The sequence below is a fragment of the Microtus pennsylvanicus genome, chromosome X, assembly GCF_037038515.1.
Source record: "Microtus pennsylvanicus isolate mMicPen1 chromosome X, mMicPen1.hap1, whole genome shotgun sequence".
Classification (NCBI taxonomy): domain Eukaryota; kingdom Metazoa; phylum Chordata; class Mammalia; order Rodentia; family Cricetidae; genus Microtus; species Microtus pennsylvanicus.
The window spans coordinates 96,831,455-96,858,179 of record NC_134601.1 but is presented as its reverse complement, the minus strand read 5'-3'; positions in this window follow the sequence as shown (position 1 = coordinate 96,858,179).

Sequence of the window (26,725 nt, the reverse complement as noted above, 5' to 3'; positions counted from 1 at the left end):
AGCAACAGACCATGAGTCCCAGGCAGGTAGCCTCATGGTAGGTGAGAGACCTCAAAGGGACAGCCATTTTCATGAGGAGAGGCAGACAGATGGGCATGCCATGAGACTATGCCACAAGTCTCTGAAGGTGGCTGATCCCAGGCAGGGAGCCACATGGTGGGCAAGAGACAAAGACATGGATAGGCATGCCATGCAAAGTGTTGGGTATTTATTTAGTGGGTTATGGAGGGGAAAAGGAGAAAGGGAGAAAAACAGAGGCAGGGAGAGAGAGCGAGAGAGAGAGAGAGAAAGACAGAGAGATAGAGAGACAGAGAGAGAAGGGAGAGATGGAAGCTGCATCTTCAAGGGGGAGATGCAAAAGGAAGGGACTCAGGGTGGAAGCTGAAGATCAGCTTGCCTTGGCAGATGTAGGAGGGAGTGGGCATGGCTTGTCTTTTAAAGGCACAGCATGGATCATTACATTCCCATCTCTTTATTATAATAAAAAGGCAGAAGGTTAGGCACCACAGGTTAAAGGAATTGGGGCAGCAAATTCTCAAGACATCTTCCTGCTTTTTTGTGGGCATCATCTTTGGGGGGGACCTGAGAAAGCAGCATGCTAGTCACATACTAGTATAGCTGGTCTCTTTGTTTATATCTGGCATTTGTTGTATGGGAATGTCTGGTGTCTCTTACACCTGTTTAAGGTATTGGCAGAGCAAATGACAAATTTAAGTTTAGGGAAAAAATTAGTACCAGGAATTGAGAGGGGGTGTATCTGATCTGTTTAAGGTAGATCCTTCAATTTGGCTCCCTGGAACTCACAAAAATTCTTTGGATTTGTGAAAACATAAGTTTTAGACATATACATTGTATAAACACTAGATATTTATGTCAGAATAACTGTGACAGACATTTTTGTACAATGAAAAGTATTTTTAAAACTATATAAGGCAGCATATGAGAGAATTTTGTTAACTTGTATATGTCCTCACACCTTTATAACTTGTAGGTCTTCAATTTGTATTTGTATTTTACTAAAATTTGTTTGGTGAAGTTGTCCTTTTAAACTGACAAAACCTCTTAGCTGTCAAACTGCATCAGAGATCTTTGAGAAGGATGAAATTTTACTTGAGTTATTGACTAAAAAATGACAGAGAGTCGGGCGGTGGTGGCACACACCTTTAATTCCAGCACTCAGGAGGCAAAGGCAGGCAGATCTCTGTGAGTTTGAGGCCAGCCTGGTCTACAAGAGCTAGTTCCAGGACAGGAACCAAAAGGTAAGGAGAAACCCTGTCTCAAAAATCAAAAAAAAAAAATGACAGAGAACTTACTTGGTTCACCTAGAGCAACTCCTCAGGGTCCTTCATGGTTGATGAAGGTTGTATTTGCCTTTTGATATTTAGCACAGGGCCTGCCAGTCTCCATAAGAACCTGCGGACTAAGAAATCTGTAAGAAGATGAGGTTACCTTGACCTGAGCAGCTAGCCTGTTGATTCCAGTGATTCTGTCCATGTCTGAAGATCTTCAGTTTAGATGAAAGGCAGTTTTGCCTAGTGATCAGTGCTCTGGCAGTTGAAGCGAATTGCAGTTAGATATTGTTCTGTTCCATATGTCCTATGTCTTCTTTGAAGGAAGTAGAGTGTTGCTGCTCAGAGCCAACCTGTCTTTTTTGTTATGAAAATCTTTAATAATTAAATATTTAAATGTCATATTTACCAGATCTCTGATCAGTTGAGGGCTGCTTATCAGATATAGATGAGTTATAACTATAGTATAGCATGTGCCTGGAGGCATGAGTCCAAGCTTAACTGTACTGGCTCTCAACAAGTAAATCAGGGATAGATTAAATATAAAGTATTTTTGTAAGAGACTTAAAAGTGACTACCAGTTTAAAACTTGAGACTTATTGTTTTGTATTCTGAAATGAAATGCAATGAACAGATAATTATAACATTTAACAGTAAACATAGGTGCATTTAAGTTATATATGTGAACACACACACATAGAATAAACAGGAATTGGATGAAGTGGATGCTCTTGGTGGCCCTTACCAAAGCCATGCCACTGCACAAAATACACATGCAACAGTCAACAAGAAAATTTAGAGACAAAATCATAAGTAAACCAGAGGACCAGGCAGGGTATACGTCAGTAAAGATGGCAGGACTTGGTCACTTGACCTGGCTCTCAGTTAAGATGGTGGTAAAATCACCTCATCTCAGTTAAGATGGCAGTAAGGTCACCCCTGTAACAGAGTTAACACTGGGGACCCAGGCAGGGACTACCTCGGTAAAGATGGTGGACCTTGGTCACCTGACCTGGCTCTAAGCCAAGATGGCAGTAAAGTCACCAGACCTCAGTTAAGATGGTGGTAAGATCACATGATCTCAATCAAAATGGCAGTGGTCACATATTGTATGGAAAAGCCACTCAGTTAAGATGGTGATAAAGTCACCTGACCTCTGTTAAGATGGTGGTAAGGTCATCTGATCTCAGTCAAAATGGCAGCTGTCACATGTTGTATGGAAAAACCACAATTTTTGAGCTGCAGGGATTTTAAATTTAATAATAGGAGAGACCTGAGGCATGGTCTGCTCTGTCGCTGAGCCACCCTGCTATAAGCCATGGCAGGGAGCAAAAAGCTGGAAGTGAAAATAGCCACCTTGTGAATCCAACCAATCTTGTTGGCAGCAGTAGTGGTAGCAGGGACAGTTTGAAGAAACGCCTTCCATTTGCCTTTGTGCTGACAGTAGAAAGCTCCCATAAAAGTAGAGCCAGCAGGACACTGGCAGAGTGAGGATAGGAACTGAAGAAGTAGGGCATTAAAACCTGAAGTTTTAGTGCCTCTAAAAAGCATCCATCCCCAAGGGGAAGGTACATGGATGGCTTGCTAACCATAGCTGAAACTGTGAAAATCCCCCAAATGGCAACACCACAAAGGCTATAACAGGCCATCTCCCCCTATAGGCAGGGTGTTAATCAGCACAAACACTAAAGGATCTGTGTGAGAACATCCTTTGCCCCTGGGTGGAGTTCTACAGCCTGACTGGATCAGGTCAGGGTAATTTGGAAGCCAGAGAGGCAAGAGGTCACTCTAAGTGGCCTTTCATGGCTAGGGAAAAAAAAGAGAAAAGAAAAGAAAAAGAAAAAAAGAGAAAGAAGAATCTAAGGGACCCTGGGCCCCCAGTTATGGAACGACTGACTCTGAACCATTCAAACACAATTTTAGCTAAGGGAAGCAATCCAGAGATTAAACTGACCAGAATTGAGGAAACTAACCAATTGAAGCCAGTGGTGTGCATAGAAATCACACTATAGAAATCATGCTCAGGCATATGGAACACGTGGTTGTTGCAGAAAAAAAAAAATACCCAGTTCCAGGTCCTGACCCCAAGAGAGGGGCTCAGTGTGGGAGAGCCTCCCGAGTCACATGGCACCAAGGCAATAGCAAAAATAAAAATTCTACTGATCCCCAAGTTGCTGCAGCAGCAGAAATGCAGCAGGTCCTCAAGCAGTGGCAGTGAGTAGCAGGTCCCAAGAGCAGGCACTCCTGGGCAGGGATGGTGCAGTTCCCTGAGTGACTGCAACAGGCCACAAGGAGAGACAGACAGATGGGCATGCCATGAGACCTCACCTCAGGTCTCTGAAAGCAGCACCCAGCTTTTTCAGGTTCCTCCCCCAATGATGACACTCACAAAAAAGCAAGAAGCAATCTTGAGAATCTGCCACCCCAATTCTTTTAACCTCTGGTGCATAACCTCCTGCCTTTTTATTATAAAAAAAGAGATGAGAATGTAATGATCCACTCTGTCCCTTTAAGAGACAAGCCATGCCCACTCCCTTCCCCGTCTATCAAGGCAAGCTGATCTTCAGCTTCCAGCCTGAGTCTTTTCCTTTTCCATTTCCCTCTCTAAGAGGCAGCTTCCATCTCTCCTCTCTTTCTCCTTCTCTCTCTCTCTCTCTCTCTCTCTCTCTCTCTCTCTCTCTCTTTCTCTCTCGGTTCTTCTCTGCTTTTTTCTCCCCTTCTCCTTTTCTGCTCCAGGAGTCAGGGACATTACAGTTCCCCAAGTGGCTGCAGTGGGCCATGAGTCCCAGGTAGGGAGCCACATGGTGGGTGAGAGACCTCAATGGGGTAGCCAATCTCATGAGGAGAGACAGACAGATGGGCATGACTCAAGACTATGCTACAGTTCTCTGAAGGCAGCTGGTCCTGGTCAAGGAGCCACGTGGCAGGTGAGAGGCAGAGACATGGATAGGCATGCCATGTAGAGTGAGATTGGATATTTATTTAGTGGGTTATGGAGGGGGAAAGGAGAAGGGGAAAAAAGCAGAGAGGAACAAGAAGAGAGAGAGAGAGAAAGAGAGAGAGAGAAAAGAGAGATAGAAGCTACCTCATCAAGAAGGAGATGCAAAAGGAAGGGACTCAGGCTGGAAACTGAAGGTCAGCTTACAATGTCAGGCAGGGGAGGAAGTGAGCATGGCTTGTCTCTTAAAGGGACAGGACACATCATTACGCTTACACTTTTGGGTTCTCACAACTGCTCAGTGCATTAGTTGACTTCCTATTACCTCTGAGTCAAGATATAGGACTGTCAGTTCCAGCACCATATCTGCATGATGTCATACTCCCCAACCTGATGAAAATGGTTTGAACCTCTGAAACTATAAGTGAGCCACCTCAATTAAATATTTTTATTTGAAAGAGTTGCCATGGTCATGGTGTCTCTTTACAGCAATTAAAAAAAAAACTAACAAAGTCGGAATTTGGTACCAAGGATTGGGGTATTGCTGCAATAGGCCTAACCATGATTTTTTTGGAACAATATGGACTTTAGTACTTTAGGTTAAGAAACCAGTGGAATGCTTTAAGCAGTAATTAATGGACCATACTTGTAGGAGTAAGGAAGACAGAGGTGCTGAATATGATTTGGTGAATTGTTTGGGACTGGATCAAAAGAATTCAAGAAAAAAAATTATTATGTTGTCTAGAGACTGTTCTTGTGGTACTTTGGAGAAGGAAGCAGCTGCCCTTTGCCCTTATTTGAAGAGTAAGCCTGGAGATAAAGTAAGAGTTTTAGATTAATTTCATTGGCAGAAGAAATCTCAAAGCAGCCTAGTATAGCCTCTGTCATGTGTGGATATCCATGGTAACTCTAATAAATATATATAATAGAAAGGAGGAAAATGAAGTAGAAATATTTGAGGAGCAAAAGAACACCAGAAAGATGAATGTAGCTAATTCCTCTGTTCAAGGAGATAAATGAATTAAGAAGTGGAATAAAGGGAGTGGTGACCTCAGGGCAAGATCCCACCCAGTTAAATTTCCATCTTGTGAAAAGAAAGTAAAGAAAAGCCTAGAGCTGGGTGTGGTGGGGCATACTTTTAATTCTAGAATGGAAAAGGCAGAGGATGGTAGATCTCTTAGTTTGATGCCAGTATGGTCACAGAACAACTTTTAGGACATCTGAGTTTATGCAGTGAAAGATAGAAAACTAGTAGAGATGTAATTAAATGATGACACAATGTTCCAGCCCAGTAAACAGGAGAACTTGACAGCTTTGGCCACATGGTTATAGCTTTGGAGTTAAAGATAAAAGAGAGAAGTTATGGAATAAAGCAAGTGAGGCCAGGTATGTGTCAAGGGTATCCCAGAAAGGCCATTGCATGAAGCTGTGAAGTAGAATCCTGGATTGCCTTGCAGACCCCAAGATGTTAAAGATATCAGAGATATGGGATACCTGCCAAGGAAAGCTGCTATCGTAGAGTGGAATAGCTCAAGAGAAAGAAGAGTATTGTAGTTAACCAAGCTGAACAGGTTGGAAATGAGAGTCTTTTGACATTATACATGGAGATGCAAAGTTTGGAGTTTGTCCAGCTGTTATTCAGACTTGCTTTAGTTCAGTATTTCCTCATTATGCTCCCTTCCCCACATTACTGAATTGCAATGTATATCCTGTGCCAATTTATATGTTGAGAGAATGTGATCTGCTTTTTAATTTTAGTTTTACAAGGAATTATGGTTAAGAGATTGCATGAGTCTCAGTAGAGACTTTGTACTTTGAAACAAGTTTAAGGTTGTACAGACTCTGAGGACTTTTGAAGTTGAACTAAATTCATTTTCCACTATGATGTTGTTAAAAGCTTTTGGGGCCCATGGAGTGAATTACGGTGGTTTGAAAGAAAATGGCTTCCAATGGAAGTGGCACTATTGGGAAGTGCGGCCTTGTTGGGGGACATTTGTCATGGTGGTGGTGGACTTTGAAAATTTCATAAACTCAGGATAATACCCAGTGAGTGAATCATCTTTCTGCTGCCTCTGAGTCAAGATGTGGGATTCTCAGATCTTGCACCATATCTTCCTACATGTTGCCATACTCCCCATTGCCATAATAATGGACTGAAATTTTGAAACTACAAGGAAGTCACTCCAAGTAAATGTTTTTATTTATTAGAGTTGCTATGTTCATGATGTCTCTTCATGTTGTGCGAGTACATTCTGCTCCTTCATCCAATATCCTTCAAGATACCAGCCCACTTGGACATGGTCTTTTATACTGTAAAAGCAGCTGTAAATGTGTGCCTGCTCTCTTGCTTCCAGCTTCTGCTTCTGGCAGCTAGACTCTGTTCCTGTTCATGAAGAGGACTGTTATCTAGGACAGTGATCTGTAAGTTTTCCCCTTAAATAAATAACCCTTTTATTATTCATAATTATGAACTGGTGTGGGATTATTTAATGACTTCCATCATAAACTTCACAGCAATAAAACTACGTAACTAATACAAGTGGATTTCCTAAGTTAATAAATTCCAAAGATTTTATCTCTAACTTATCGGATGTTAGTACAATCTCCTTAGCCAATTAGTTTCATCAGACACAACTTTGTTTCAGAAGTTCTAATTCACATACTTGAGGAATTAAAATCACCATACAAAAGAGATATCTGTATATTTACATTTTTCCCACCACTATTCATAATACCTAACATATGAAACCAGCCTACATACTTATCAACTGAAGGGTTAATAAAGAAATCTGATCTATCTACCCAATATTTTTAGCCAGCCATAAAGGGGGAAAATGTCATTTGCAGAAAAATAGATAAAACTGAAAAAAAAGTCATATTGTACAAAATAAACAAAATACAGAAAGAAAAATATACACTTCTCTCATAATTATCTTGATTTATTTTTTTAAAAAAATTGAAATAATAGAGTGACCATTCGAAAGATGGGAGAGCAGTTGGAGGAAAAAGAAGGCAAGAGTACATAATAAAGGTGAATAGGATTAATATATATTTTTCACATGTACTTTCATAAAGAAATCATAATGTTTTATAAAAGAAAAAATAAAAAGAAAGCAACAACAATAAAGCAAGCTAATACAATGTTTAAACAAAAAAATACTGGGCTACAAAACTGATCTGGAAGTAAAAAGCTTTCTGTATAAACCTGCTAACACTCTCAATTTGGTTCTTGGGATCAACGTAAACGTAGAAGATAAGAATTAATCCATTCAGTAGCAAAGTCCTATGACCTCCACAAGTGTATGTCATGGCATGTACAAGCCTTCACCCCATCCCCATCATACACACACAATAATAATAAATAAAAGTTACAACAAAGCACCCAATTCAGTCCTGAATGAATAAAAGTGGCTTGTAGGGGGCACAACTTAACTATAGACAAAGATAACTCTACAGGACTGTTCACTAAAAATCATATAAATACAAAGAAAATGCTGCATAAATGATGAATTTTGAAAAAAAGAATTAGTCTAGAATTCTGTATCTCATGAATTATTCCACAAAATTAAATGAAATATGGAGATAATCAATGAAAGAATTACTAAAATTCAGCAGAACTGACGTGCAAGAAATGTTAAGAAACATTTTCTAGGGAGAATGAAAGTTATATAGGTCAGAACTGAAACAGACATATAAAAGAAAGAGCATTGTATGGTGAAGACAAAAATGAAGGCAAAATAAAATTCTTTATTGAAGTCTATCAAAAGGCCAAAAAGGAGGAAAGTATATACTCAGTTGTATTTCCTGCATTGCATATGAAGTGCTATACTGTTATTTGAGGGTATATTGATATTTGTTAAAATATATGTTGTAAATTTAAATAAAACTACTATTTAAGATTTATTTTTATTTATCTTTCTATATAAGTTTTTAGAGTGTATGCCACATGTGACCATGTACTTACAGGAGTGAGAAGAAGGCATAAGACACTCTGGAACTTGAGTTACAGATAACTTTATGTTGTCCAGCATGGGTGCTGTGAGCTGATCTCTAGTCTTCTGGAAGAATACATTGGTCTTAATTGCTGAGCCTCTAGATCACACTGTTTGTTTTATTTCAGAGATATAATTAATTTATATGTCACAAGAAAAGAAAATATGATCACATAAAATTTTCATTATAAAAGAGAATGCAGGCTATCAGAGAAGTGGCTTGGAGGTTAAAGAACTGGCTGTTTCTGTAGAGGACAAGTTTAGTTTGTGGTATCCACATGGAAGATCAGAACTGCCTATCACTCCAGTTCCATATTCCCATCTCCCTCTTATTGGTTTCCTTATGCTTCTGAAGACATATGGTACACATAAACTTATGCAATCACATGCATATACATATAAAATGAACAAACAATGAACATGTTTGTTTTCATACATTTATGTGTACCACATGTATGACTGTAGGATCACCTGGAAAGGAGTTGCATATGGTTTTGAGACACCATGTGGGTACTGGGAACCAAACCAGATACTTTGCAAGAGTTGACTACTGAAGCTTCCCTCCATCCCACAGAAGACAAACTTTATGTCTACAGATTTTGAGTGCTAGGAATGGAAAGCAGGTCTTCAAGAAAGCTAGGCAAACATTCTGTCTTTGAGTTAAATCTCCAGTCCCCTGTTTTGATAAAGTCATTTAGAGTTAATTAATTCCTTGAATTTGTTGTGAAATATGAAAACTGCTAACTTTGGGAATCAGCAAAGTCCATAAAATAAAACCAATGGTATAATGCATAAACCTTTTACTTTAGTTGATACATGGGGTATTAGATTAACAGTTATGATATGGAACTGAATAGTTAAGTAAATAAATGAACATTGTTGGGAGGCAGATTTTACCCCACTGTTGAACAAAATTACAAAACAGCAATTATAGTGGGAGAAGTATAGTGATGAGAATATGGTAATGGGAAAAACTTAAGAGTCATATATATACTTTTGTGTTTAGTTTAATTAATATAGAGATGACTACATAGAGAACAATAGCTGAAAATGTTGGTGATTTTATGTTACAAATATACTACAGTAGTATAAGATGTTAACAGAATAATGTGTGGATAGGATATATGGAAAGTCTGTACAATCGTTGTAACTTTAAACTGTTCTAAACTAAAAGTTTACTTGGAAAACTATCAAAATTTTAAATATATTGAATACATGTAAATGGACAAAATGTATGTCATCCAAATAAATATTGATTTGCATGTGTTATTTGCTTACCTAATACACTGATCTTCTCTGAATGTATTCTTAAAGAAATGCAAAGAATTACTGAGATTTTACTTTTTTCTTTCACTTCCTTGGTATTTTGAAACAGAGTATCATGTTACCAAACTGGCCTTGAACTTGCTATGTAGTAGAGGATAGCTTTCAACTCCCTTATTTCAAGTCCCTTATTCCTTTGTACTGTGATTACAGGTTTTACTTAAGTATTTTGTATTAGTAGTATAATGTATAAAATGTTATTGGAATACACCACACACACACATACACATTAACCACCACCACAACCATGACACAAGTTGCTTAATTACTAACGTTTCTTGTGTTATTTTTCCTCCTTTTTGGGTGAAGAAATGATTACATAGCTAATAGATCATTATTTCTAACTACATCTGATCCATAAAGCAATTTATTCAAGAAAAATAGGTAACATTATGATAGTAACATATTGTTAGACTTGTATAATATTTTAAAAATACTCAAAATCAATAATGTATTTCTATTTCATTGTAAAAAGCATGCAAACATGATGGAGGAAGGTCATTGGTTAATTACAATAAAGAAACTGCTTGGCCCTCATAGGTTAAAACATAGGTGGGAGGAGTAAACAGAACAGAATGCTGGGAGGAAGAGGAAGTGAGCTAAGAGGCCATGCTCCCCGCTCCCGGGCAGACACGATGAACCAAGCTGCCAGGTCAGACATGCTGAATCTTTCCCGGTAAGACCGGTGCTACACAGTTTATTAGAGATGGTTTGATAGGGATATCAGAATTAGCCAGTAAGGGCTAGAGCTAGTGGGCCAAGCAGTGTTTAAATGAATACAGTTTGTATGTTGTTATTTCTGGTGTAAAACTAGCCGTGCAGGAGCCGGGCAGGACGAAATGCAGGCCTGCAGCTCCCACTACACAAACAGGAATATAATTTTGTTTTCAGACGTTGAAACCTTTTGCTTTATAACAAATTACTGTTGTCTGCCTAAGGAGAAAAGGCATCAATATCACCTTTTCTTTACTGCAAATCACCTTTTGAAGTAAATGCCTGTTAGAATGATAATTATTAAGCCATCATCATTAATTGATCAAGGTAAGTGACATTTATTTTGCCAAAGACAACTAAAATTATACCTTCTTGAAGGCCATCTACAGATTAGTTTCCTTAAGGAAACACCTGACTTGTGCCTTGTGATTATCTTGCCGAATACATTATTAGGACCTGAAAACATTAAAGAATGGTATATTTTCTGTTTCTTCAAAACATTTTTTTCCTTGAATAAAATTAGCTGGAACTACATTGCTCCATGCTTTACTATCTTTTAAACTTCTCTTAAGATTTATTCTGATAAGCTTGCCTTTGTATGTGACTTGAGCCTTCTAATTCTTACAACTTTCAATAACCTTTGTTAATTATATATATATTGAGTGTTTTACTTTTTGGCCTTATCTATTTTGTGATCTGCATGTCTCCTCTACCAGAGTGGGTGTCTCTTTCTCTAGATTTGAGAAATTATCTTATATGACTTTATTGAAAATGTTATCTATTATGTCTTTGTATGACAGGACAAGAGTGTACAGAAGTTTCTCCATCTTTTATTCTGGCTAAGGCCATTTTAGGTTTTGCCGGAATTTGAACTCCTTGATAGAAAGCCCTGTGGAAAATTGCACAAATCTGTTCTATGAACCCAAGGTCATGCTGCCCCAGATAACTTATCTTGGCTTCTGTTAAACTGCCTGGTTGTGCACAACCTCCCCAACTAACTACTTACCTTAGCTTAATTTAAGCTGCAGCTGGAGAGAGATAGCAGCATATGGTTTTTGCCTTTAGCATTCCTTGCTATAAACAGTGATACACTCAAGTCTCAGCTGGCTAAAATGCAAACTCATGATTGACTATAAACTATATTTGAATGATCTTCTCTAGCGGGTTCAGTAACATCTACCTTTGGGATTCTTCTTCTTTGCTCACAATTTGCTAATCTGGACTTTTCATAGAGTCCCCCAAATTTTTTATGTTCTATTCATATACTTTTAAAAGTTGTCATTGACTGTAATTAAATGATCTAAGTCCTCTACATTATCCTTAAGCCCTGATATTCTGTTCTGCATAGACTTGTTTCTGTTGGTGAGGTTTTTCACTGAAATTTTTATTTGACTTATTGTTTTATTTTCATTTCCAATATTATTTCAGTTTGGTATTTTTTGTGGGGTATTATATCTCTTTAATGAACTATGGTGCGTTAATAAACTAAAATCCTCAGGTAGGCTGAGAAACTCCTGACAGGAGAATTGACTTGACTGATAACGCTGGACTGTTAGGATCCAGGAAGCTTCTGATAAGGGAGGATCAGCATGCCAACCTCTTCTGCTATTTACCAATTTGAGACTGCAGGGGAAATCACCAGCAGATGGAATCTTCCACCACAAAAATTTCCTTTTTCTGCCCTATAAGACCCCAAACCCCTGTGTACAGTCTCTAGTTCCTTAAATAGATGTGTCCTTCACTGCTCTGATTAAAGGAAAATCTGTTTCTGAAGATCCCTGTATTCATCCTTATATTTTCACACTGGTCAATTAATCTCAGTATTACAAACTTCATTTTTATTTCCTGAGTTGGCTATCCTATTTCATTGAGCAGTTGTTGATATTTTGTGAGAATTCATTAAGATAATTATTATATCCTCTTTGAATGAATTCAGATACTTTTTACATCCTTGTTGAGATCTTTGTGTGCTGTGGGACAATGCTCTTGTACCCTGTAAATATACATCACTCATATTGGTTTAATAAAATGCTGGCTGGAAGTATAAACGGGGTGACCAGACCAGGAGAATTCTGGGAAGGGGAAAGGCAGAGACACGGTAGCAAGTGAGATGCAGAGAAAGCAAGAAGGGGATGCCTTACAGAGAAAAGGTACCAAGCCATGTGGATAAACATAGATAAACATTATGGGTTAGATTGTATTATAAGAGCTAGTTAGTAATACACCTGAGAAATAGGCCAAAGAGTTTATAATTAATATATACCTCTTTATACCTCTTTGTTTTTATTTGGGACTAGACAGCTACAGGACTGGGTGGAACAGAAAATTTCATGTACATTGTGTGTGTGTATATATATACATATACATATATATGTATATATAATCATTCTTTTGAATGGTTTTTTTTTCTAAAAATTCACAACTATATCACTGTCATCAGCAATTATTATTCTAATAATGTGTAAATTTGTGGAGAAGACATTTTGTTTTGACTTTTCCTCTTGCTTTAATTGACCTAATAGAAATGAAGGTATACTAAAAGCAAAATAGATCTCAAACTCTATCAGGATATTGAAACAATGAACCACAAAGAAATGGGAATTTTTCCTAGAGTTTCATACTGGTAGAAGAGAAGGTCTCCAGAAGGAGAGAGAACTTGTCTCCAGAAAGAGATTTCATACATTTCTAAAAATTTGTCAAACCATCTTATGTCCTGGGTGATGGTCAGTGCTGAGCAGGAGCACACCTTGACCTTGATTGTTTACATGTATATATCCTTAGTCCTTTATTTAAACTTTTATCTCACTTCAGAACCCCTGTGACCTTAATGAAGTAATTAGACCTTTCTAGACCTCTTCCCATGGTGGCCACATTGAATAAGTCTCTTTTTATTTCTTTGCAGTATTAATTTGTCTCATTTTATTAGCTTAGTGAGTATAAATGACCCCTTTATAATATTATTAGTGTTTTGAAATTGTAATTTGCTCATTTTGAGTTAGTTTGTTAAGGTTTTCTGGCACATCTGTGTTTGTCACTTAACTTGGGGTGTTATGGCTTATCTGGATACCTATCCTCAATAAAACAATTAAAAAAGTCAAACTGAAAGTGTTCCTTGTGCTTTGTCTTTTATTTTTCTTTTATTTTTGTTTTATTTTGATTTGTTTGTTTTTAATTTTGTTTTATTTTATTGATATTCCTTAGATGCCTGTTTATTTTCTAATGAGAGGCAGAAAAGGTGAGGATCTGTATGGAAGGGGAGGTGGGAAGGATCTCAGAGAAGTTAGGAGAGGGGAAACCTTAATCAGAATAGATTGAGTGAAAATTTTATTTTCTTTGAAAAAAAAAAGGAGAATTGTAACAGTTTGTATTCTTCAATTAATAAAAAAGTGGAAAAGACAATCTGGAGAGATGACTAGAAGTAAAAGAAGTGATTATCCTTCCAAGGGACTTGTATTTGATTAGGAGCATACACATGGCAACTCAAAATTGTCTGTAACTCCAGTTTCAGGAATCTAACATCTTCTCTGGCCTCTGTGGGGATTAGATACCCATGTGGTACACAGCCACATATGCAGGCAAAAAAGCCCCACATACATAAAATAAAAGAATCAAAAGTAATAAAAGCATAAGGAAGAGAAAGGGGATTACTTTAATGTGGCCACAATGGGAAGAGGAATAAAGAAGTCCAAATTAGTCTTGCTGGTCCAGAAGTAAGATCAGAGTTTAGATAGAGGGCCAAAGATACTCTCATCCAAGTCCTCAAGGTCAAGGTATGCTCCCCACCTTGATCCACCTTTCTCTTTGTGTGTGTGTGTGCGTCCCCCTACCATTCCCTGTTCTATATGTACTCTTCTATTCTATTTCTTATGTAATCATTTAATAATCCTAATTACTAATATCATTGTGATTTCTCATTCCATTTTCTTTATATTTTCAATTTTACCCACAATAATGAATTTATGAGACAACAAAGTACTATTGGTATCTCTGTATTTCCTAAAACAAATTGTGCTTAAGGAGTGACTGTTTTGGAGTCTATTGGTATTATTTCAGCCATGTATTTTTAAATCTCAAGATCTGTTTCATATATTTTTTATATAGCATTCTATTCTTGTTTAATAGATTCCATAGCTTTCTTTATCCTTCTGAGTACATTGTTATTTTTACTTTAGGGCTTTCTTCTGCAAGTTGTTCAGATAAATATTTAGTACTTGGTATCTGCATGTTAAATAAAACTAGCATTTATAATATTTACTTTTTATTTTTTAAAAAGCATTTAGCACATATATTATTTACTTTGTTTTTTTGTAGTCTTGCCTTATACTCTCAACATCCCCATCTCAGTATTCCAAGCAGCTAAAATTAGTAACATGACCCCATGACACTGGCACCTGGGTTATTACATTTTAAACTTATAATACTAACCCTTGATTGGCATTCCTGTTTGCAATTGAGTAACATCTTTCTTTTCCAGATAAAGTCATTTTCATACAATATTTTCTTTTTATTGTTTCTAATTGAGTTATATATTTTTACCACTTCTCTCCCTTCCTCCCCTTCATACAATATATTCTGAAGAGTTTCTCTTACCTCTTCTCTTCCCATACCTTCCCTACTTCCCCACCCTGCAAACACCACACCTTTCTCCCTTTCTCTTAAGAAAAAAAAAACAAGACAAATAAAAGACAAACAAACAAGTATAAAACAAAATGAACAAACTAGCAAACAAAGAAGAAATTAAGAACATAAGAAATGCGTGCATGCACATGTTCAGGTGGAAGCTTTACCTCAGTTCTGGCTCTCCCATCTCTCTCTTTCCAAACCCTGCCCTTTCTCGGAAAACATGCCAAATGGCACCTTTTCTCCTAGAGATGCTCAAAACCACACCTACAGGGTATTTAACTTCTCTTCTAGAGACTGCCATGCTGTTTTCAGTCCCTTTTCCCAGTCACCTCTCTGGGGGCTGAAAAATCATCTGAGAGCATTTCACTCATTAAACCTGGACTTTTAATTCTTTTTTAAAAGTATTTCTTTCTAATTTTTTGGTTTTGTTTATCAATTTTTTCAAAAATTTAATTTACATACCAACCACAGTTTCCCCTCGCTCCTCTCAGACTGCTCCCTCTCACCACCACCCTTTACCTGCCCCCCATCCACTCCTCCTCAGTCTCCACTTAAATGGGCTAAGGCTTTCCATTGGAATCAACAAAGCTCAGCACATCAAGCTGAGGCAGGAGCAAGCTTCATACTCCTGCATCAAAGCTGAACAAGGCATCCAACCATAGGAAATAGGATTCCAAAGAGCCAGTTCTTGCATCAGGAACAGGTCCTTGTCTCAAAGCTAGGGACCCCACAAAAGAATTTGAAAAATCAAGTACAGGTCTAAATCACAATAGCTGGACTTTTAAATCTTAATTCGGCTTGACTTGATTACTGCCTAATATCAATGTATGGAAGCCTTTCAGCACACACACACACACACACACACACACACACACACACAGACCACTTTAAAACTCCTAAGTTGTCAGGATTAGACACCATAATATACAAAAAAAGGATTTTAGTGTTTTTTTTAAAGTTCAAACAAAGCAATATGAGACAAAAAACAATCCAAAAGTAATGTTAGGTTAGTTTTGTTTGTGTTGGCCATTCATTGCTAGCCATGGTTTATCCTCTTCAGTGTGATTCTTTGGGATTTGTGTATCCAGTGAGATTCCTTTGGATAAAATAATTTTTCACTTCTCAGCATTGCTGATTAGAAAGTTTCTTGATTTGGGATGGGAGCTTGTGTCTACTTCCCAATTTCAGCACTGAGATTTCATCATGGAGTAGAATAGCATCTTTCTGAATGACTGAGAATTTTACACACTGAAAATGTGAATATGCATATATTGTAATAATTACCTATAATAGAGTGAGATTCAAAAATCACACCAAGACTCTCGAAATCCTGTGTGACTGAGCTTCCTTCAATGTTTTGCTTCATATATATATATATATATATATATATATATATATATATATATATATCCAGCCCATGTGCTTTAGTCCTGCAGCATTGGATGAGCCAAATGCTTTTCTCTATATAGAATTTGATTTTGTGATTTTTCTCTATTAATAATCCTTTTCCTCTTAAATAATAATATGTATTGTGGTGGTTTGAAAATAAATTCGCCCCCACAGGCTTATATCATTAGATGCTCAGGGAATGACATTAGGCAATGTGGCTTTGTTGGCATAGGTGTGGCCTTGTTGGAATATGTGTAACCTTGTTAGAAGAGGTGTGGCCTTACTGGGCTAAATGTGTCACTGAGGTTGGGTTTTGAGTTCTCAAATGCCCAAGCCAGGTCCAATGACTTTCTTTCTTCCTGCTACTACCAATCTAGATACAAAACTCTCAGCTACCTCTCCAGCACCATGTTGCCTGCCTTCGTGAATTTTATGACAAGCTGTTTGCAGTACCCTCCAACAGATACCCGGGGGTGGTTGAGTATCACTACTTATTGTAGCAGGGTGCACAGTCAACTCATTTGCTGCCTACAGAGCAAGTTCCTATCTCTGATGTCCTCATATCCCTTGCCTGTTAGACAATAATTAAGCCCCCAGTGATGGGGGCGACCAGATAATCCACCCAGGGGACTTACATGCCCATTTCGCACAGTAGGCATTCCCTGCACCCCGCAAGTATGTTGTCACTTCTCAGAGTGAGAGTGGAAAGGACATAGAGTCCCAAGGATTGAGTTGATGCCTGCCATCCGGGAATTTTTTTCATCCATACTTGGGGAATAGTTCCTGGTCTGAGGGGGTCACAAAAGTCTACGTAGAGCTCAGGGAACCAAGTTTCCTTGGGGTTCTGAGCAGAAGAGATACTATTAGCTATGGTACTGTCCTCATTAACAATCATCCAGGTGTGGTTCCATGAGGAATGTGGGTTATGCATGGAGGAGGAAGAGGGGACGTTGGCAGCTAACCATAGAAAGAAAATCATTGGGGTTCGACTTGATCGTGGTAGCCCAATTTTTGTAGGTTTTGTTTCAGTAAAATCCACTTCCCAATACTGACCTGGTCGAGTCCCCCTCTGTCTAGCACCAGGATTGAAGAGGGATGGTATGGGATTATTGGTCAATTGACAGGTATGACATTGGGACACAATTTGTCAATAGTTGGACTGCCATTCTGAATTTTAACTTTGGCCTGATGGTTCTGCATTCTGTGCATCCTCAAATTCCAAGACTGGTGAATTTTTTTGAGTATGTCATGTCCTAGCTTCCTTTCAGGCTGTCCCTCCCACTGACTCTTTTTTACCAGTCTTCTAGGGGTTGAGCCATAGGAAAGCTGTAGATCCATGCCAGATTTTCAGGTGTGTATTTGGGAATCTGGGGTAAGTTCCTTGAAACAGGTCTATTAAGACTGGTGTAACTTGGGGGACCATTGCTATGTCTTTGACAGTTTTATCAGCCAGGTTATTTTCCTTCTGCACAGGTTCTGAGCCTCTCTGAATTCCAGATCAGTGAATAATAGCCAACTTTCAGGGTTCCTAAAGGGTCTGTAGGAGGTCCAGGATCTCCTATTTATTCTTGATTATCTTTCAGCTGCTAGGAGGCCTCTCTCGTTATAGATTGCCCCATGAATATGAGCAGTGGCAATGGGATACCTGCCTCTTTTCTTTTCCCAGTCTTAGAGTTCTAATGAAAGCTATCAACTCTACCCTTTTTTGCTGACTGGATAGGTTTTAGGACCCCAAGTTTCAATAGCTTCCATATGTGGGGAGTGATGCCCCTTTTAACCTCACAAGTTACTAACGGACTTTAACAGGATCTGCTGCTGCCTTGATCTAAATGTAGACCTGGTGCCTGTGAAGGGCCAGTCCCATGCCTTCTGTCTCTGCCAAAGCCTAAGGGAACTTCTGGAGCCAGCCCTTTATGTTGGGCTCAGGTTTTGTTGGTTCTTGTAAAGTCTATATTCCTCAGTTAGATCACTTGTAACCAAAACCTGGACTGGTACTCCATTCTAGTGGACTAATTTAGCTCCTTCGTCAGAAAAGTAGATTTGGGCTTTCATTTTGGACAGAGGTCTTGGCTCAGCAGAGGGTAGGGACATTTGGGTATTACCAGGAGTTAATGGGTTTCCCATCCCATTCCCAAGTACACTCTTCTTCAAGTGGTCCATGAATAAGGTTTGGTCCCTGTGGCCCCCTGGACTCAGGTAGTTTTGGTGGATATGAGTCCTCCTGGTTTCAGCAAGATAAATTTTTCTGCCTCTGTGTCTACCATGAAATCAATTGGTTTCCCTTCCATGTTTAAAGTTACCCTAGGCTCAGGGAGGGGATCTGAGCCCCATCTCCCCTAGTCACTGTCCTCCTCATTTCCCATGTAGGCTGGCAGGACTTGGGTTGTCTGGGTAGGCCCCTTTTGCTTTGGAAAATTTTTGACCCAGTGTCTCTCCTCTTTATAATAGGCACATTGATTATTTTCTACATTTGGTTTGTAGCACTGTCCTCTCTCATCCCACTCGGTTGGCTTCACATTCCTGGAGTTTGTGGCCATGAAGATTTCTCTCAAGTATTCCGTGTGCTGAGCTTGCTATTGCTCTAGGATTCTGTTAAGACTCCTTTCCTTTTCTCTCCCCATCTCTCCTTACCCCCAGACTGAGCTCCCAAGGTCCCAATGAGGAGCAGAAGGAGGGAGAACATGAGCAAAGAAGTCGGGACCACGAGGGGTGCACCCACCCACTGAAACAGTGGAGCTGATCTGTTGGGAGCTCACCAAGGCCAGCTGGACTGTGACTGAAAAAGCATGGGATAAAACCGGACTCTCTGAACATGGTGAACAATGAGGGCTGCTGAGAAGCCAAGGACAATGGCACGGGGTTTTGATCCTACGCAGTGTGCTGGCTTTGTGGGAGCCTAGCCAGTTTGGATGTTCACCTTCCTAGACATGGACGGAGGGGGGAGGACCTAGGACTTACCACAGGGCAGGGAACCCTGACTGCTCTTTGAACTGGAGAGGGAGGGGGAGAGGGGTGGGCGGAGAGGGAGAAGGGTGGGAGGAGGGGGAGGGAAATGGGAGGCTGGAAGGAGGCGGAAACTTTTTTTTTCCCTTTTCTCAATAAAAAAAAGAGAGAGAGAAAAAAAAGACTCCTTTCCTGCTCTTTTCTTTATTTTCCTCTCTCTGTTCTGGTGTCTCTCTATTATTATACACCTTTTCTGCCACTGCAACTAGATTCCTCAGATTCTTTTCTCCTAGTCTTTCTAAAGACTGTAACTTTTTCTTTATATCTGGTGCTGCCTGGCGTATGTAGTCAAATATTACCATCTGGGCTAATTCTACCATCTCAAGATCATATGGCATGTATTGGTGGAAAGTTTCTAGGAGTTGCTCTAAATAAGTGTTCGGAAAAACCCTAAGACAGGCCACTCTGCCAGCACAAAGAAATCCAATCAGGTCAAATCAAACCAAATTAATATGTCAATTTTTTATTAAATATAGCACTCTCAGGTGACCAAGAGCATGGCCGGGTAGACAGAAAACCAGGGAGCACATGCAAAACCTGGGACCACATGTTCCTCCTCTGGGCACCCACTTAAATACCCTGTGAGAGTGGTCCTGACACATGCTGGGATTTGGAGTCCAGACCAAGACAACTCCCAGGCCAGGGGCTGGGGTGACACTCCCAACTTAATATTACATTCCGGACTCTTTGGATATAGGGGTAAAGGATGTTGAGGTGATAATTATGAACAACATTTTAGCCTTTCTTTGGAAAAAGAAGGGGCATAGACTCAAGTCTGGCTACTTCCTGAAGTCTTGGGATGATGTGAGAGGGGAGAGCTGAAAGTTGGTCTACTCATGCTCAGTGAAAGTTGTGGTGGGGGCAGTATCTTGTTTGATGTAGTCCTCAGACAGCTGCTTTTTGAGGGAGATGTGAAGGCAGGTGGCTAGGAGAAAAAAATATTGTTACTATTGGTCCTGTGAAATGAAGCTAGCCAGAGAATGAGATGCAATAGCAGATGAAACCAGATTTTAGTGCACAGGTGTCCTTGATCCAGAAGAGTTGGCAGGTGTCCTTGATCTAGGAGAGCTAGTACCAATGGTGAAGTCCCAGGAGCTGGTGCAGGTGCTTTTGGCATTGTCATGAGAACTCTTTGTAGGTTGGTCTTGACTTAGGCAGCAGGAGTGACCTGTAAAATATGCTTGAAACTGGTTGGGGTTAGCAAAAGACTCTGGAGACTAGACCTGATTTTGATGTATTGATAGAACTTTTTAGGACACTGTAAGAAAACTGGAACAGATTTTATAGCAAAAGGCTATTGCTTTAGTTTAAGAGGTATAAAGCAATTAACAGGAAATTGGGAACTCTGAACCTCTGAAGACTGAAACCTGTTAAACCTAGACTATGAAGCCTGTTAAAGACTAGTACCTTGAGTTGTCAAATGCCTTTAGACAGATCTGGGAGAAATAAATGAGCAAAAATTAAACCGATTTTAGCTAGCAGGCAATCCCAAATCCTCTCCTTGTCCTTGGGGAACACCAGTCTTAGAAGCAGGGCTTGAAAAAAAAAGAAAAGAAGAAGCAGGGCTTGCCATTAGCTGTTGAGTACAAGAGGCCCAAAGATTTATTTTGTGTGGGGAAGATTTAGTTTACCTGTCTTGGCAGGATGAGCAGAATGATTCCCTGGGTGAAACTTCCAGAAATCTGGAGAGGTAAAAGCCTCTCTTTTTTTGCTTCTGTGTGGGTGATTTTACCAAACCCAGAGGCAATGCAAAAGGTCTTCTGTCTTCTTAGAGGACACAAGGGGTACTGCAAAAGCTGCCATGTCTTGGTGTTAGAAGCTCTATTATTGTAAAATGCCATGACCTCAGATTTGTAAAGGCACTTGAGAACGAGGTACCATTACCTATTATTTTAAACTGGGCATATAAACTAAATTTAGATGTGTATTTTATTCAATTAGTTACAGTTTGTTAACGCTAGTAGAATACTAGCACACGTGGGAACTCTAAAATGGTGGCTACCCACGTATTTGTATTTTTTTCAGAGCTGCTGTAATCTGGAAGCACGCATGTACACAAAAACTTAAATCCACATCACAAAAACATAGTTACACACTTATATAAACATATTGTGTCCATATTATTTTAACAGAGAGACATAGGACAGTCTTAGAAACCTGTGTCAGCTGACTAGACATTGTAAGAGGGCAGAGAAACATAAGGGCAAAATATTTACAGAGTTTTACCCTAGAAGGACGGGGAGAAAAAAAGATGGATTTGTTGTAGAGAGTCAGCAGGGAGGGGAGTATCCTGTGGAGCAATTAGGCCCAGTGGAAAACATCAAGCAGCAGGGAAGGGGGCAGGGGGCAGGAGGCAGTGGAGGTGCCAGAGCAATTCCAGGCGTACTGAACACAGGCCCGAGATCTGTTGTTTGTCTGCCCTGGGCCCTTGTTCTTTGTGCTGCCACTGTGGATGAGGCCAAGTATGGAGCCCAGGGAGTGGGCCCATTGGAATCCTGTTGGAACCTATCCACCATGCAAGTGGCTACTGGGCCCCTTGCCATGAGGCGGGAGCCAATGAAAGTTTAGGGAAGGACAAGAGAAGTGGCCTCAAATGAACACATAGAGAGAAACAGAAGTGGAGGTGGGATGAGAGTGTATATTTTAAAAAAGATGGGTTTTAGGAGCATAGTTTGCTTTTAATTAGATAGCCCCAATTTAATTTTTTTTTTGTAGAAGGCCATTTAAGGGCATTTTGAAATTGGCTAGGAATCACAAAAAAACCATTTTAAATGCATTCCTGTGACTCGAGACCATTGCAGTGCATTCATCAGAATGGAACGCTGAGTCAAAAAAAACTGGCGTCCATGAGAAGTTGGTCAGGGAGGTCTCTCCACCCCAAATCTCATCTCAGTGAAAGAACTAGCCTTTGTAGCATTTGTATCAGGCTTTTGGCATGGTCGAGACTTCAACAAAAGCCCGAAAAGTGAACGGGTCACCTTAAAACCCTACCCGCATGTATTTTTAAAAGGGGAACTCACCAAGTGAAGCCAAATTTGCCTGGCAGAGCACGTGTACAAGAGGGGCGTTTTCCAGCATGGCCCTGGGCCCTGGGCCTGTAGGGAAAAAATGAACCGTCTCAGTGGAACCGCCATATATTAGGGAAAATCCTATGACGAGCCAGCACAAAGAAATCCAATCAGGTCAAATCAAACCAAATTAAAATGCCCATGTTTTATTAATTACAACACTCTGGGGTGGCCGAGAGCATGGCTGGGGAGACAGAAAACTGGGGAGTACATGCAAAACCTGGGACCATATGCTCCTCCTCTGGACACCCACTTAAATACCTTGTGGGAGTGGCATTCTGAGATTTGGAGTCCAGACCAATGTAACTCCCAGGTCAGGGCACTGGGATGGATGCCAGCAACTTGGGTGATGCTCCCAACTTAACATTACAATAAGCTGCTGGGCTTTCCTCTGGCCCCTGTCTGACATTATAGACCTTAGACAGGTTGGTTGGCTTCCAAGCCACCACTTTGAGACCTGCTAGAAGAGCCTGGAGCCTCTCCTTACCTTATGCTGTGTTATATTTCCAATCAGGTTGGATAGAAGAAAAACTGACATTTATTACAGCTGGATACATGGAGCGATCTCCTGTCAGCCCTGGAAACTACCTCCCAGTGGCCTCTAGAATCCAATTACATTCCTCAGTGGTGAACAAGATTTTCAGGAGTTGCTGGGCAATCATCCCAGGTGGGCTGATGGATGAATAGAACAGTTTCTAAGAGGTTAATTAGATGGAAGAAAAGGATTAACCCATGAGAGGGGGTCATTGATTCAGTCGATGAGACCCCCACCAGGTCACAATGTAAAAAATCTGATCTGGATGTCCTGTGCAAGGTTGGAAAACAATTTCCTCAACCTTAGAAAACAAAATCAGGTGAAAAGTTCCTTCCCTGGGTCAGTCCACGTTGAAAGAGGGCCATTTGGAAGAACAGAAAATGACCCATTTACCCTTTTCACATCAGCACTGTTATAAGCAGTGTCCTTTACATTTTTCCAGTAGGCTAGGTTGAGGTCCAAGGGGGAAGGAGTAGTCCCCATCGTCTGTCCAGTCAAGTCAGTCATCAGCGGCGATACTAAGAGAGAACACATAAGACTGACAAAGAGAACAGTTAAATAAAGGGCCAAAACAGACTCCAGCAGGTTCCAGATGGCCTGGTTTATTGAGAGCCTGGAGATTCAGCCTCGACAAGCCCAAATACCATACATATGGGACAGGAGCCATTCAGTAAGGATACCTGATTTCCAGAGCTTTCAGATTCAGAATTACAGATAGGGTCCGATTGGGTCCCTGACAGGATAGTCTCAGATGAGAGATCCCCATCCAGACAATGAAAGGGGACATTTCCAGATTCCTCCAGTTTGGCCCTCTAACATGTCCACCAGGGCAAACTGACCTGTTCAAATTCAGATTTCAGGATCAGCTCTGACAAAAACTGAAGTAAGACAGACAAGACTTCAAACACAGAGTTACCGCAGTGGATCAAAATAAACCTTCCAGATCGGGGGTTCTGATAGGGTTTCTGGGGACCTTGGACAAGCCTCCAAATGTTGTACCCAGTCCATGGGGACCCCAGAAGACCACCAGAGAGACAAACTCACTGAAATACAAAAGCAAGGTTTATTTTGTGCACAATATAACCTGGCAGGGACCTCGTCAAAGCAACTGGTGCAGCAGTGGCAAGAGGAGGTACCCACTCATCTAGAGGGCATTATTTAAAGGCAAAAACCAAAAAAGTTACATTATCAGGGTGTGAGGCATGGGTTCAATCCTGATTGGCTCATGTGTCGGAACTTTTCAGAGATTTTATTTTCAAACCTTGCCTGTTGCTTTTCAAGTTTTCTTGACTTTGAAGTGGGGACATTCTTTGGTTATCTGTTCTGTCCAGATGGCTAGCCTGTTACTTTTGCCCCTAGCTATTTTGGAGGACTGGAATGTTTTATGTGAAATAGCTTACACAAGACACAAGATGGAGGTGGAAGACAACATGGAGGAACTCTGGTTCCTTACAGGGAAATTACTCTCATTCTAAAACCTGCCAAGCTTGGTCCCTGCTCTGGCTCTTATGACTTCACAGTGTTATACTTGTCCTCTTACGTTTCCAAATTCTGCATTAAAAGTTCCCTTCTTCCTCACAATCTTTATGTGGGAAAGAGTCAGGCAAACCTGAACCTCCTGGTTTCTCAGTTCAATCAGTTCATCCTTTGTGTTAGAGTTCTGACTGAAGAGCCCCATTGGCCAGCTCACAGTGGTCTATTTTAAGGGATGGCCACCATACCCAATGGGGTTGTAAATCAGCCATGGAGACCCTAACAGTCCCTGTTTTAGTGTCAGCAACTGTTTAGGTGACTTGGTAAGGCTTGTGCAGAGGGGTATGTGTGGGAGAACTGCTGCAACTCCCATTGGTACAGTGAGAGACATAATCAACATCAACAGAGTCACTGCTATCTCTTGAGCTGTACTTTTAAAGGGTTGGTGGGGTGTTGTGAAGCCTCCCATCCATCTCCTCTACAGTCTTCCTTGAGGGAAAATGGATAGGTAGGGCAAATGTGTAAATAGCAGACCCAGGCTGTCACTCCATCCACCTTTGGGGCTATTGAGGTTGTCATCAGGATGACAAACAGGCCCTTCCATCTTGGCTCTAGGATCCCCTGGAGGTGACACCTGTTGAAATAGGAGTGGCGGGGCTGCATCCCCGGCACCCAGCCACACACATGGCTAGCTTTAGCTTATGCCCCGAAATAATTACACTGAAACTGTATTCTTTTAAACACCGCTTGGCCCATTTCTATCTAGCCTCTTCTAGGCTAGCTCTCGCACCTGGACTAGCCCATTTCTAATAATCTGCTGTAGCCCACGAGCTGGCTTACCAGGAATGATCTTAACCTGCATCTGCCTGGAGTGGGAAAATCATGGCGACTCTCTGACTCAGCTTCTTTCTCCCAGCCTTCTGTTCTGTTTACTCCACCCACCTAAGGGTGGGCCTATCAAATGGGCCTAGCAGGTTCTTTATTGCTTAACCAATGAAATCAACAGATTGATATATGACACTCCCACATCAGACACCAGATGAAGACCTAATCTCCTGGTCAAAACTTGTGAGGTTGGGGTGGGGATAGCAGATTCATATAAGTCCCAGAACTTTGGCCAAACATGCTTGTGGGTCCATTGTAATCCCTTAATGGAATCGAGCACATCTCAGTCACCCATCTCTGCTAACAGTTTAGATTGGAACCTAGGAATTATGGGACGGGAGATGCCAAACTTAATCTCAAAGGGGATTAGGTCCATCTGGTAAGGGGAATTTCTCACCCTGTATAAGGCAAAGGGAAGGAGAGTTACCTAGTCTGTGCCAGTCTCTAAGGCTAATTTAGTCAAGGTTTCTTTTTAGAGTTTTATTTATTTTCTCTACCTGGCCTGAGCTCTGGAGTCAGTATGAAAGATGGCCCATTGTCCAATCCCAACATGGTGGGGAATCCATACTTGGGTAGTAAGTCTTCTATTATTTTCTTAGCCACAATATGTGCAGCCTCATGTTTTGTTGGAAAGGACTCTGTCCATCCTGGGAAAGTGTTTATAAAAATTATATCCAAACTTACCAGGCTTGATCTTTGTAAAGTCAACTTCCCAGTATGAACCTGGTTTCTTTCCTCGAACCCGAGTTCAGGGATTTTTAGGGTTAAAGACTGATTAGTTACCTGGAATGTCTGGCATTTGTTAACCATGACTTCTATCATTTGTATTTCATTTTGTATCTTTATTTCTGAATGTTTTTTTTTCTGAATGTTTTAATAAGTCCTGCATTCGACAGATTCCCATGTGGGAGGCTCAATGTATTTTCTACAACATTTGAAGGCCAAGACATTTGGGTAGTATTATTTTATTGTCCACTGACTTCCACCGCCTCTTATAGTGATGTGTCATTGAAAGAGTCTTTGTCCATGTCAAATCTCCCTGGGTATATCCTGGTGGTCCAGGGTCTACCAGGACTGAGGGCAGGATAAGAATCATTGCTAATTCTCTAGCCATTTGGTTAGCCAAATTATTTCCTTTTTTGTATCAGACCATCTCCTTTTTCGTGGTCAGGGCAGTGTATAATAGCTAGCTTCTGGGGTTCCCATAGGGCTCTTAGGGGGTCCCCTGTAAAATCCCAGATGTATTTTTGATAGTCTTTCCTTCTGTAGTCAGGAGCTCCCTCTCTTTATATATGCCCCACTGTATGTGGGTTGTCGAAAAGTCATAGTGGCTGTCTGGGTAAACCTACATTTTCTTTTCCTGTCCCAATTCTAAAGCCTTGGTTAGTGCTATCAGTTCAGCTCTTTGAGCGGAGGCTCCTGCTGATGTTGCTTCTGCCCAGACTATTTTGTCTGTTGTAGTCACTACTACCCCTGCATACCTTTGTCCATTC